Raw genomic sequence first — 15,198 nt, 5'->3', positions numbered from 1 at the left:
AATACTGATGGCTGGTAAAATAATAAACATTCTCATTTGCTGAAATCTGGGAGGGTGTGTGTGTGTGTGTGTGTGTGTGTGTGTGATGACAATGGACTTGTATTTATTCATCGTAAAGAATAAGAAGAGTCCTGCTAAGACCAAAACCCATCTAGTCCAGCATCCCATTATCACAGATGCTAATGGAAACCAGATGCTAATGGAAAGTCCAAGGTTAGAACCTGAATGCAACAGTGCTCTGTCTACTTGGGATTCCCAACAAATAAATGGTCTACAAAGGCATACTGTCTAGTAGCCACTGAGAGCCTTATCCATAAATTTTTCTAATGCGCTTTTAAAGCCATCCAAGTTGCTGGCTGCCACTACATCTTGTGGGAGTGAGTTCCATAGTTTAAAATGTGCACTGAGCAAAAAAACCACTCTCTTTTGTCTCTCATGAACCTTCCAACGTTCACCTCTACAATCTCCTTTTTGAGGTTTGATGGTTTTGTGTACATGCTCACCCAAGTCCTTTACCAAGTTAAGACTATTGTACTAACGAAGACATAGTTTAACTGACGTCAAACAGAATATTTGTCCTGGACTTAGACAAGTTTGTAGCCTGCCACGGGTCCTTGTGTAAATAAGAGCCTCCAAAGAACGTTACATTGCCTATCTGAGACGTACAAAGTTTTGGATACATGCAAATTCTTTCACCATCCCAGCATGGTTATCTAGCTTGAATCAACTCATTATGACAACTGAGTTATTCCACCTCCCGTAAGTCAACATTCCACTTCCCAGTGAATAATCACAATGCTTGAAAAATTGGCTTGGCACTTAAATGGGAGCATGTGACTACTTAATGCAATAGGTCTACAAACTGAGGCGTGAAAGCAGTGAGTCACACTGGTGGTGGTGTGTTAGGAATTCAAATTCCTCTGAGGGAGGGAGGAGGGTCTTGTGATTAAAGTGTTAGAAATAACTGTTTCTTAAATGCGGTTTTACCAGTTATCTGTGTGGCTTTCAGTGTTTGTGCTGTGCTTTCTTCATGCCAAAGTCCTGGTTAGAAGTAAGTATTGCAGGAATCCAACAGCTAATTTCCAAAGGAACATATGCTATGGCTCGCAGCTAGATTAAGCCATGTTCCCTCATTCTGGAAGGGTGTGTTGTTGAAAGAGTAATGTTGCTAAAAACAAAACAGGCATTCTTTTTTGTTTCAGGGGTGAGGCCTGGCATTCAAACCAAGATCTGTGACTCAGCATTGGTGAGTCCCAGCTCTGAGAAAATCACTGTAAGATACTCATGGGGGACATAGGTGGAAAAAACTTCCTTGGTACATCATTGGCAGTTTCAGCCATAGTTCCAGTTACAGGTAGGTAGCCATGTTGGTCTGCCATAGTCAAAACAAAATAACAAAATAAAAAAAATCCTTCCAGTAGCACCTTAGAGACCAACTAGGTTTGTTCTTGGTATGAGCTTTCAGCCATAGTTTGCTTTCCCTTCAGCAGAAGACCTCTAATGCTGCTGTGAAATGTTAGTAAGGGGTGTGGTGATAGATGGCAGCCACAGAAACATCAACACACACGTACTAAAACCAATCCCCCTGCCCACAATGAGCTTCAGTGTGTCCACAGTCGGGTAACATACAATTTTATGCTGGATTTTCTTCCCTTATCAGATAGACCACAGATTGGAAAATCTGAATTTACAGGACGTGCCACTTGGCTGACTGGCAAGCAGGGAGATAGACATTGTGTGTAATACTAGGGGCTGCATCCTTGCTCATTTGTCTTGCTATAATAATTTATAATAATAAATTATTATTTGCACCCCGCCCATCTGGCTGGGTTTCCCCAGCCACTCTGGGCAGCTCCCAACAAATTAAAAGCATAATAACTGCCAGCAGCGGAAAGACTTTTGGATTGATTCGGCAGAAACACCAGCATGTGAGGAGACACTGCGAACTTATGGAAGGTAATCATAGACATAAAATCCACACAGATACATATCATTGTTTGTTCTAACTCGCTTGTGGGAACAACTCAGAGGCTGTGAAAGAAATGAAGGATAACAACAGAAAGAATTAGAGGAACTACCGGAAATGATTATGGAACACAGTGGAAGTAAGATGATGATCAGAGCCCTCTGAACTTGAAGCATGGGAAGTCCCAAAAAAATTATAATTTGGCAGAATATTTGGACTATTTGATATGTATATGTATAATTTGGAATATTTAATGTGATTTGGATTGTCGAAGTGGAAAAATTAGTAAAAATGATTTATAAAAATAAAAAGCATAATAAAGCATCAAACATTTAAAATCTCCCTAAACAGGGCTGCCTTCAGATGTCTTCTAAAAGTCAGATAGTTGTTTATTTCCTTGACATCTGATGGGAGGGCGGGTGCCACTACCGAGAAGGCCGTCTGCTTGGTTCCCTGTAACCTCACTTCTCACAGTGAGGGAACCGCCAGAAGGCCCATGGCACTGGATCTCAGTGTCTGGGCTGAACAATGGGGGTGGAGACGCTCCTTCAGGGCTACCCCCAACTACCCCCACCCAATGCCATCCTCCTCTCCTTAGACCTCACCACCACCCCCCATTAAGATTCATCAAACCCTTCAACTCCCCTTCAACATCAGCGTCAGCATCATCATACTGCCTGCCTCACACCAAAAATGTTTCAGCCTCGGGGTGAGTGCAAGGAGGAGGGAACTGGCAGGCTGATGCAGAGCAGGATGGTTTCAGGGGAGTTGCCCCAACCTGTCCTAAAATTGTTCATCCACAGCTCACCTGGACTGCCCACCTGCTTCCATCTCTCTCCTCCACTTCCATTGTGCCAATCCTCAGGCACTGCTGAGGCCAAAGCAGCAGTGTCAGTGTGAGGTGGGCAATGGTGGCAGCAGAGCAGGATGGTTTCTGGGGCGTTGCCCCAGTCCTAACAGCTCCTCCTCATCTTGCCGGGGCTGCCCACTTGCCTCCATCTCTTTTGTCTGCTTCCCTTCTCACCCTCCAGTGCTACTGTGATCGCCTTGCAGCTCTCAAAAGTCTGTAATCACAGTGCCACCTGTTGGAGGCCAAGTGAACTGCAGCATGATGACAGCATTACGTTTTTACTGTATATTAAGATATATAGTGCTGCATGCCACCCCAATCTCTGAGCAGTGCTAGATTCCAGGGGTTCTAGGGGTTCTCAGCTTTGTCTTTCTACCTACCAGCCTGTTGAGGGAGCAGGGTCCACCCATTTGCAGTATAGCATAAAGCCACTTCCTTTGCTTCCTTTCATCAGGAAACTAGCCTGGCTATTTCAGGAATTAGAAGGGGGACCAGGCATACCCTAATACCCCCCCTGCTCAAATCATAACAATAGGGTGGAATTGATGCAACAGATCCTATCAGCAAAAGCCCTGAACAAGGACTTCCACTTGCACAGCAGGGCTTCCCTCCCATCACACACACACACACCCCAAATTGGCCATGGGGGAGAGTCATGAGAATTCCCAGAACATATGTCAGGGAGGGGAGGGGGATTGTTCCACCTGGCAAGCTTGAATGCCTGTGCAGGCAAAATGACTGAAAGAGCGCCATTCAACCCATAATTTTTACAGAAGTGAATGAGGCCAGAAGAACACATAGTTCTTAAATGAGCTAACTCAAATCTCTCTGGTTATTAATTTTCAGTCCATCTGTTCTTCTGCAGATACTTCCTTAGCCTTCCCACTTGGTTAACTTTTATTCTCAGACCTCAGTGGCTTCATAGTTATCTCCCACTATGAAAGTTGTCCATATTGTTCCAAAGCCAAATTGAAAAGCAAAAAAATGCATCTGTGGATTTTCTTCCTATCATGTAACCATTATAAGCACAGAGGCTGCCTTGGGGAAGGATTTCACTAAATTCCAACTTCTCTAAACAAAGACTACGATGCTAGGAAAGACCAGTTATTTAAAACTAAATCCATTATCCTGTCACTTTGAATAATAGACACTGACTCTCTTACTGTATTTTTTTATTTTAATGTGCTGGAGTTTTTCACTTAAGAATGTTAATCATTAGCCATCTTTTTCTTACCCTGTCCTGCAGGGAAGCTTATAATCCAAACCTTGTGATATCTCAAACATGCAACTAATCTAGGCCTCAGTTTTGAAATGAAAGTCCAGCTTCACTATAGAATCCAAAGACTATTCAACAAACCCCCTCAGTTATAAACAAGTTTGCATTAAAATCTCTCTCATTAAAGATACTTAGCATGAGTAAGATATTGAAAGCCACAATTCTAGCTCCTTCAATTATCACTATTTTTGTGAATTTCAGGGTTTGGGGAGGATCTGTGCCTCACCTTTGGAGCACATGCTCTGTATGCAGAAAGGCTCAATTTCAATTGCTATAATCTCTAGTGAAAAGGGGTGAGTGGAAAACCTCCGAGACCCTTGATTGTAGGAGATAAGAAACTAGTGCCTCTCTAGATGTTACTGGACTCCAGCTCGCGGCCAGCAGTCAGGGCTGATGAGAGTTAAGGCTGCAGCCACACGACAGCTTTAACACACATTTGAAGCATGCTTTCTGCCTCAAAGAATTTTGAGCTATCATTCCCAGTGACTCAGAATTGTTTGAGGGGAGGAAATGTGCTTTGCATGTACTTTAAAGGTTTGGTGTGTATGCAGCTGTAGTCTGCAACATCTGGGTGACAACAGGTTCCCCATCCCTGCAGCAGAACCACTGCCACACCCAGAAGGCAATGGCAAGCTGGACAGACCATTTGCAAGTTTGATTAGTAGCAGCTTCCCTTTGCTCATGCTTTTAAAACGTTATAAAGTATGTAGCTTACTAGCAGGCAGACCGGATGCATAAAATAGTGTTGTTGTTGTTCAGTCGTTCAGTCGTGTCCGACTCTTCGTGACCCCATGGACCAGAGCACGCCAGGCACGCCTATCCTTCACTGCCTCCCGCAGTTTGGCCAAACTCATGTTAGTAGCTTCGAGAACACTGTCCAACCATCTCATCCTCTGTCGTCCCCTTCTCCTTGTGCCCTCCATCTTTCCCAACATCAGGGTCTTTTCTAGGGATTCTTCTCTTCTCATGAGGTGGCCAAAGTACTGGAGCCTCAACTTCAGGATCTGTCCTTCTAGTGAGTACTCAGGGCTGATTTCTTTGAGAATGGATAGGTTTGATCTTCTTGCGGTCCATGGGACTCTCAAGAGTCTCCTCCAGCACCATAATTCAAAAGCATCAATTCTACGGCGATCAGCCTTCTTTATGGTCCAGCTCTCACTTCCGCATAAAATAGTACAGGTGTCAAAGTAAGCAAATGCATTCTTCATTTAGCCTAATTTTAGAGTTTGCAACTCACCTAGGGATCCTTCATGGAGCTTAAAACCTGGAGGAAAGGCAGCTGTGACTTTTCCCAGTTGTTTTCTCCTCTGTTTCCTCAGTCCACCTGCTCTGCAGCACACCTGGAGTCCTGATTGCTATGTCAGCTGAGGAAGTGGGGGGGAGGGCCAGGTGAAAATGGGATGGGGGGCAGTCGGGTGGGAGAAAACTGCTGCCACTGATTCATCTACTGATTCAGTTCATTCAGAAGCAACCTGACAACCAGACAGCCATAAGCTATATAGTGCTTTAACCAGACTAGAAAGTTTCATGTCTCAGGCCATTGACATTTAGCTGCAGTACTAGAAGAATGCAGCTTATCCTGAGAACATTTTGATTGGATTCTTACTGACAGAAGAATTTTGGGTGTCAGGCATGCTGATTTGACGCAACCCATGATGGCAGTCTCTGTGTTGATGATCCCTGACAACTGAACTCACTAGTCCTGCCTTCCTTCATTTACTGGAGCATTGTACAGGCCTCCACTGCAAATCTTAGCAAGCAGGGAAAGAAAGCACATGTAGCAGCACCAAGAATAGGGCCTCACACCTGCACAGGTATTAGTGCTATCAGCCTTTGTGCTTTGAATGCTACTAGTACTAACAAAGGAGCCAACCATAGCTGTCAACTTTTCCCTTTTCTTGCGAGGAATCCTATTTGGAATAGGGGAATTTCCCTTAAAAGGGGGGGAAAGTTGACAGCTATGGAGCCAACTCCTAGGGGTGAAGGTCCCTTTGGCCCCAATAAAATAATTGAGGAGGTGCGCCCCCCAGTTGGTGGGCATTGCCATTCAAATGGTGTGTGTGTGGTCTTGTGGTTAGTTTTGCAGGGGAAGGGCTTATCTGCCCCCCCCCCAATGTTTTATTCAAGTTGGCACCCTTGTTCACTAATTATTATATGTGAAGCCCACCTTCGTCCAAGGATCTCAAAAAAGTATACATGGATCTTGTCACCCAATTTTATCCTCACAACAGTCCTGTGAGGTAGGTTAGGGTGAGAGATAGTGAGTGGCCCATAGACACTTTGTGGCCAAGTGGGGATTTGACCCTGGGTCTCCTTCATCCTAGTCTACTGCTTAAGGCTAAGCTACTATACTAGATTGGCTCTTGATGTGGCTATAGATAGCTTAACAGTGCCATGAACTTTTCTGTGATGGACTATGATCATCCCAACTGGGTTTAAGCCAATCTCTAGTGTCAAAAGCTAGGACTATCTTCAGTATACCGGTAAGTCAAAAGCTGTATAACATCAGTGCCAGAAGCACCTCTGTGGGAAGGGAGTTCCACAACTTCATGGCTGATGTGAAGCCAGTTCTCCCCAGCCACAACACTCCAACCACTGCACCATCCTTTACCATCCCATGCTTCTTCATCTTCATCATCACTCTCCCTGTGGGTGTGGCTACAGACTCTCTTTTCAGTGTGTGGTCCTACTAATGACGAACTCCTGTCCTTCAAAATTCACCACTACAGCACTGGATACAGGTACCAATGGAACAGAACCATCCAATCCAGAAGGGCTCGCATTTATATTAGGTTTAATTTACCCCATTTATCTCTGGTTTAATTTCCTCCTCCCCCTCCTCCCATCTATTTAGGTAGGAACATAGCAAGCTGCCGTACACCAGTTCAGATCATATGCCTATTTAACCCAGCATTAGTCAGCATTGTACCCTCCAGTTGTTGTTAGACACCAGTTCCCATCAGCCCCAACTAGCAAAGCCAATGATGGGGGGTGATGGGAGTTGTAGTCCATGAACATCTGGAGGGCACTGCACTGGCTACCCTTAATACCAGTGACTTCAAGTTGCTTTCTATAGTCTCACGCACATGGTCTTTTGTATCACCTGCTCCTGGAAATGTCAGGAATTTAACCCCAGTGACCTTCTGCATGCAAAGCCTTAACCCCTTACTAATATGCAGCCTGCTACTGCCCTGTGCATGGGTAGCATGCAATATATGCCAAGTGTGGAGTACTGTGAGAGCAGGCATTTAGCTCACTTGTGCTGATGATTCCTCCTGGGCCATTTTCCATTTAAAAGATTTAGATGGCCCTTTGTTTTCAGACATTAGTCGGTACGTGAAGCAAGGAAAGACCTCTCCAGAGAAACACAAGAGAATGGCCTAGATTATGACAGTCACATGTTTTTGTGCCAGTGTGAATGGCTCAGTTGAACAATAATCGCAAAACACCAACACAGCCTGTAGACCTTCCTTTTAAAAGTGTTTACATTTAAAGAAAACAATCCAGTTTGGTGATCCCTTTGAAGCTGTGATATAATATTTTGGTGCCTTTCTTGTCTCTTCTCTCGTTCAGCAGTTTTTCCCCTTCACTCGCTCTGTTTTTTCCCCCCTATAGAACAAAGAGCCAACACGGATTTTCTTTGTTTTACTTTTTTCTGTTTTCATAAGCCGCTTGGGAGTTGTCACAGACCTAGGATTAGGGCTGTGAGTTGACCCGGGTCAGAAGTTTACAGAGCACAGCTCTTCTTAGCATTTTGGAGGGTATATTTAGACTACTGAAAACACTTATAATAAGCATATGAAGTTGTGTTATACTGAGGTAAATTTAACACAGCATTGGCCCTATGCAGACATTTGCTGGGATAGTGGGATTCTTTATGTGGAAGAAGAAAATGTGTGCCTTCATCATGCAAAATCATGGAAGCATTCCAGTGTAGTGAGGAAGGAGAAGGTCATGGGCTCAATTTTAAGATATAATTAGGTTTGATTTGTTAAGTTATAATTTTAAATGGCTATTTTAAAGAACAGGATATAACTGAATATTAAAACACTGGTGTGAGGAATATCCCATGTTCTGCTGGCATTGAGTTATGAAGCTTACGATACTTTCAGAGCCTCAAAATATTCTGGCATCAGTTGGTCAGGGAAACAGGGGACCCTGAGGAAGAATAGCAAATGGCATGAGTTGAAGCCAGTGGTGCTCTCCCTAAATGACACCCCCTTCTGTTTAACTATCCCAATGAAATAAACGGATCTGGAGGTGTTTGGTTTTGCTTGGTTTGAGAATGACAATTCTCACGACACAAAGAGAAAGTCTTATGTACAGTCACACTCCAGAGCGGCTGTGCCGTTCACAGGTCTTCCATATGAGATTGCTGTGTGTATTCTCCATTTACATTCAGAACTGGAATGCCTTCAGCTCAGCTCAATTTATTATTACAGTTGACAGACCAAAGCTGAAAACGTTTCAGATTCAGTCACGGTTTCTAAAATAACAAAACTCAGAAGCGATACACTGTATGGATCTATGGTGATGCCATCACCCTACAAGGGCGATTTCCAGGTGAGGAAGTTCTAGCTGTCAGTCATGACTTGTAAAGCCTGACATAGCAAGTGTTTAAGATGGTTGCATGAGAAACAGCCTTGAGGAGCTGGGGTGGGAGACTTTTTCCCATTTTCGTTCTCTGTGTTTCTGTTACTTCCTTGCCCTTTGGCAGTCTTGAATTCAGCTCTCCATATTTCTGCAGCAATTTGTGGATTTAAAAAACAACAACTTCATGAAACTGCATCAACATTTTAGTGCAAATTTATCCAGATAAACACATTTTTGTATGCATTTTTGACTGATCTTTGCAAGCAATTTCCCTGGATATAATGCATTTTGTACATTATTTTCACTAATATATATGTACATTTTGTAAACATTGGCTAGTTGGAGAACTATTTTGCTATATTTGGATAAGTGCGAAGTTTGGAGCGTGGTTCTGTGTTTCAGTGTGAATTTGATAGATTCAGTTTTAAATGTGAACTGAATTGAATTTCTCCCCATCCTTCCTTGAGAGGCTCCTTCTGCTTTACAAAAGCACCCAATGTTAATGTATTCTTTCTAAATGACGACCTAAATTACATATTCTTTGAGAAATTTGCCACACATCAGTTTTAGTGAGCCAGGCTTACCAGCTCTATCTCCTTCAATGTAGCCTTGGGGCAATTTTTCTTTTCTTCTATATGTGGGTCATTTTAATTATTATTTCTTTTAGCTTAACCTACTTGACAAATGTCCCTAAAGAATCTGAAGTGCTTTCCACTGAGCTTTAATTCTGAAAATGTTCTCTTTGGTAGCTTATATTTCTCTTGGGTGGGAATTATGAATTGAGGCCTCCCCAGTCCTGCTCTGGCACTCTGATCACTAGGGCATACTGCCTTTCACTATCAGCTTGCATTGAATTCACCATGTAAACAGCAGCCATGTGAACTAATTTGTCATACCTTTCTATCATAGAGGGGGCTCCAAACTGTTCGCAGTGGCCTGCAGCATGTCCACATTAAATAATCATTTAGATTTGTAATTCTATTTTTATTGCTTGTTTTATTTCTTATATTGTATTTTATTGTGTTACACTTTAAATTCTACATCGTTTGTATGCTCAGGTATTTATAGCCAACCTTTTGTAGTAAGACCCAGGTAAAGAACATCTTAAGAGCACATTCACAAGACAAGATATGATAGTTCAGTGTGAAGGCTTTCGTTCATTTGGTATATTTCAAGAAGAATTAATTAAATCCCATTTGTTTCCTTTCAGCAATAACTCTGACCTTCAGAGATTATGAGACTTCAAATGATCAGAACGTACTATAAAATAACTTTACATCTTTCAATTTCCTTGCCACACTATGTTGTGATATTTCCCAAGACTGTGCCTAGATTCATCATTCATCCTCTGTTAATGGCTGAGTTGGCAGCTTTTATTAAGTCTCCACAAAGAGAGCTAACATTGTAGTACAGCAGTATGTCACAAAGGTCTTTCAGGTGCTCCTCCAGTATCAATGGCATGGTATATGTTTCAGCTAGTTCCTTTTATGAAGACACAAGCATACATTTAGTGTTATGGTGTACAACACGTCATTTAAAATAAACATGATTTTGATCTTTTGCTGCAACTTCGCAGCATGAACATCACAACTGTTGTGTTATGGTTGCCTAATGTTCTTGTTTATGTCACTGTGGTGTTAGGGCATTCAGGACTCTGCATATTGTATGTGCTGGTGGTGTAAGTCTTAAGAATGGCTTTGGCAGTATGCCTTAATGACACAAAGTGTCTCCATTAAAAAATCACACAGGTCAATTCCTAATGCCACTGAAAAGCCTCTTCTTTGTATGTGTAAATAATATCTGCACAATGCTAATTGTTTTGACAATATATATGTGGGCTGAGCCACATATATATGTGGGCTGACCTACCAAATCATCTCAGTCCAGGCATCATGCCAAACAGTGGTCAGGAAAACATAATTTACAGTCTCTAGTTGAACACAGGCACCCAAGTTTTAAGCATGCACAGCTATATGTGGAGCTGGTCCTCTAAAGCAAGGACATTGGTTGAACGTGTGGGGACATGTGGAGTCCTTGAAATATTTTTAAAACATTTTCTTTTTCTATTTATATCTCACTCCTTGGTTTCCTGTCCAAGGCTGCTTAGCTTCAGCCATGCTGAAGCATCAGATGCTCCCAGACCATTAACTGGGCTCCATGTTTAAATGTTCGCCATGTGGCCATGTGTTGCAAATGACTGGCTAGACATTCTCAACAGATGGATGTCCAACCTGCTTGAAGACCTTCAGCCCAATGGCCTCTGGGCTATTGGTGCTATTGTTGAACATTTCTGAATTCTGCCCTCCTGTAGCTTAAGCCCATGGCATCTAGTACTCCCCTCTAAGGCAATAGAGAGCATATCTTTGCCTTCTTCTCTTTGAACATCCCAGGTGAGATCTACTGTAACTAGTGCAGCATAAAGAAGAACTTCTACTCCCTGGGACTTAGAAACCATGGTTCTGTTAAGACAGCATAAAATTGTATTAGCTTTTTCCTTTTTTTCCCCTTTGTCACCTTCTCATTGCTTACACGGTCAGCTTCTAACCAGCTGTAATCCTGAAATCCTTTTCATACGTACTGGGTATCCTCATTCCTATAATTGTGCGTTTTTGGTTTTGGTTTTGGCGATAAATGTCAAATTTTCCATTTGTCTCTGACTCTCTGTTTAATGTTGATTTGTTTGACCCCTGTATTTATTTATATTCACATTCTACTACTACTCCTACTACTACTACTACTACTACTTATCATCATCATCATCATCATCATCATCATCATCCTGCCCTTTCTTCCAAAGAAATATATGACATGCACATTAACAGGTCTTCTGCTTTCTGGAACTCTACTCATTTGTGTTTTCTTTCTTTCTTTCTTTCTTTCTTTCTTTCTTTCTTTCTTTCTTTCTTTCTTTCTTTCTTTCTTTTAGAAACTAAACTCAACTCTCCTTACTTCCTGACATCCTTTACCTTCACTGGTTCCGCTTGGAGCACTGCAGGAGCCCCCATCCCCTGCCCCAGGGGGCTTAAAAAGTCATGCTAAGATCAGAAAATCTGTGCTATAGTCCCAGCAGGCACAGGAAATGTGCATTAGCATTCACAAAGGTCTGAAACGAGCAGCAGCAATAACTCCCAATTTAAGCATTAATCCTCCCAGAAATTCTCCAAGGGCCTCATTTTCATAGAGGACAGATCAATAAAATGAATTTGGAGTTTATTGCCCAATTTCTTTTTCAACTACACTTTGGGAAGAACACTTCCAAAGACTTTTAAAAATCACAAACTCCCCCAACATAAACAGCTTAAGTGGAGCCGCACAAAAGGTCGACATGAAGAGCTTGATGGTGCTGACCTGCCCGGGTCATTGCAAGGATTGCTGAGAGAATTGCTTTGAATACCCTGAAGCTAAAACACAATACGAATTATCTTCTATAAACGTTATTATTATTCTAAGCTAGAGTGCATCCCTGTGATACATAATGGCCGGGAATTTCAGACTCCATACAGAAAACAATTGCTCGTCATTGAATGACCAAAGACAATCCCCAGTAAAGTCAGAGTGCATGTGACTTACAGACAAAACCTCTCTATTTAAAGAGGACCTACATCTGGTAGACCTACCATTCAGCATGTGGCTCAAGTGGCAAGTGCACCCTCAGGCGTGGTGGAACATACTGTCTCTTTGAACTGTCAATTCATCTGTCGTCTGTATTGTGGAATGGGAGAGGGGGATGCCTTGTCCTTCACTTCTGGCACCAACATTTATTGGGGGTCCCCTCATGCCAGCAATGAAGTGTACGAGCACCAGATGTATGGGGTGGAAGAAAAGAGTGATAGTCTAGGACAGGCATCCCCAAACTCGGCCCTTCAGATGTTTTGGGACTACAACTCCCATCATCCCTTGCTAACAGGACCAGTGGTAAGGGATTATGGGAATTGTGGTTCCAAAACATCTGGAGGGCTGAGTTTGGGGGTGTCTGGTCTAGGAAAGCCTCTCCTCCTCAGCGAGGAGAGGGGTTGTGAGCGGGAGCCGGCTCCGGCATTGAGGCGGGGGCGTTTCGCCCCAGCCTTACCTTTCCCCCCGCCGCGCCGCGCCCCTAGCAGTCAGCCAATAGGGCTGACTTGGGGCGGGGTTTTGCTGCACCTGGGCAGCCGCGGCAGCTTCCCTCTGCCATTCTGCGTCGTCCCTCCTAAATTTTGGGTATTCCGTAAAGGAATCCGGCGGTCGTGGATCCTGTCCAATGCCCTGTTGGTGGCTAGGGGCCATGGCACGACCTCCGGTGACTTCAGGGGGTGGAGCTTCCAGTTGTATCTTGCATCAACAGGCTCCACCTCATGGGCGGTTAACCCTTGAGTGACTCCACGCTCTGCGGGGGGAGTCAACTATAGTCTGTTCAACCCAATGCCTAAGCCAATACCACTCACATGCTGTGACCAATCAAGTTGTGGCCTTTTACCTCCATTTAACCAAAAATTTATGTGTCATTGTGTTTTATTCCTGACATGCGGGAGTAGGGTCCTCAAATCACAACTTGTTCTCCATCTAAAGTTTTAGTGCTGGCTTTCCCCATCCAACCCCTTAATTTGTTACTCACATTAGCATCCATTACCAGTGGTCTGGAACATTACCAATTCTTTGTGGTACGATACTTGCTATATCCATTATGGGCACACACCTTTCTAGTATCAAAATAAAATATAGGGCTATCTACATTTCTAGGGGGTTTTCCCATGAAGGCAGAAAAATCTACAATGCCCATGGCATTCAACCCAGAGGCAGATCTTCCATATGTGAGGTAAACAATGCATAGCAATTGACCTTCTCCTTCCCAACCCCTTTACTTAGCATGCAGCCAGTGTTGGATTAGGTCCTGGAAGATCAGGGTTCAAATCCCCACTCAGCCATGAAGCTTACTGGGCCAGTCTTGATCTCTCAACCTAAGTTACCATCAAAGGGTTGTTGTGAGGATAAGAAGGGTGAGAACCGTGTACACTGCTCTGATCTCTTTGGAGGGAAGGTGGGATCTCAATTTGTTTTCAAAAACACAGCAGCCTCAACTCAGAACAAATGGGCCACTAGTGGGGAGTTCTTATCACATCTTTGTGTCAGATGCTCTAATCGGTTTTCTGGTAAAAAGGACAATCCCTTTCATGATTTGTGGACTGACATCCATATAGAATTTGTCATCTAGCTGCTCTTCTGCTATACAGTACTTGCAAAATAGATCCACACAAACTGCTCTTAAATAAAAGATGCCTTTGGATTTTCAATTTTTGAAAGGCTGCTTAGTTTTCATCTAAAAAGAATATATTAATATCTATGACATTTTCACTTTACCCCCAAGCTATCTGAGTTATAATATCCTCTAGGATTTTTAAATATGTGTTTTCATGACAAACATTAGCTCCTCGGCTGCAGTCATATTCATCGCAATGTAGCTCCATCCAATAAGATGAAATTCTATTACCCTTTCAAAACTTATGTTTGTGTCTTTCATTTCACAGCAAGCTGAATATACTAAAAAAATGACACACTAGCTGCTTGTCGACAAAAATACATCATCTTTCTAGGATGTTTGTTGCTACCTAGATTTGCCAGAAAGCTTATTAAAAGTTAACTAAATTTCACATTAGGAACTGGATGGCAAAAAGCTTGCCAGCCTAGTTTTCCAGGTTGCTGGAAACAAAGATTGGGAAGTTTTGGAAAGAGCTAAACATTTTAAATAATGTTTTTAAATTCATGGAGAAAACCAAAGTCTAATTGCTGAACATCAGCCAAGAAGGAGGTGAAAAGTATGAGGTGATTGGTCCCACAACAATAAGCACCCTACAGCACCAGTACAGAAGACTTTTAATAATGTTGAGGTGCGGAACCTGAGTCCTTCCAGATGTTATTGAACTCCAGCTCCCACCAGTCTCAGCCAATATCAGCAAGCAGACACATCATACAATATGGAGGGAGCAGTGGTTCCCCCATCCCTGCTTTAGTGACTTGCCCCAATGCAGGTTCAGCACAGATGCACTAAACATTTTGTCCTCCCCCTGCTGTCCCTGGTTCGCATTTGATGGTGCTGGCATGAGGTGCACTCCGTGGGAGCAGCCAAAAATTGCAGCATGTACCCCCATCTTAATCAAAGCAAGTAAGAGCAGGTAGGCCTTTCTGCATGGAGTCTTTTGCCAAACACAACTGTTGTTGAAGTAAGACATCCTTGAGCCGGGAGAGAGACCCTGCCTGTGGCTAGGCCTGACCTCTCTGGTGTGTCCAACTCAACCATGTGTTGTTTGTCTCCATGATTTGCCTTCCATAATCAGAGGCACCATGTCTCTGAGTACCAGTTGCTAGGGAACAACTGAGAGATGTTGCAACTGTGCTCATCTTCTGCCTCTGGGTTTCTCTGTATCTGATTGGCCACTGTGGGAGTGAGGGTATTGGACTAGATAGGCCTATGGTCTGATCCAGCAGGGCTCTTCTCTTCTTACATGTATGCTCTTGGGTGTTTCATTCCCCACTATAGCT

This window comes from Lacerta agilis, chromosome 5, assembly GCF_009819535.1.
Source record: "Lacerta agilis isolate rLacAgi1 chromosome 5, rLacAgi1.pri, whole genome shotgun sequence".
Taxonomy (NCBI): domain Eukaryota; kingdom Metazoa; phylum Chordata; class Lepidosauria; order Squamata; family Lacertidae; genus Lacerta; species Lacerta agilis.
This window is presented reverse-complemented; position numbering follows the sequence as displayed.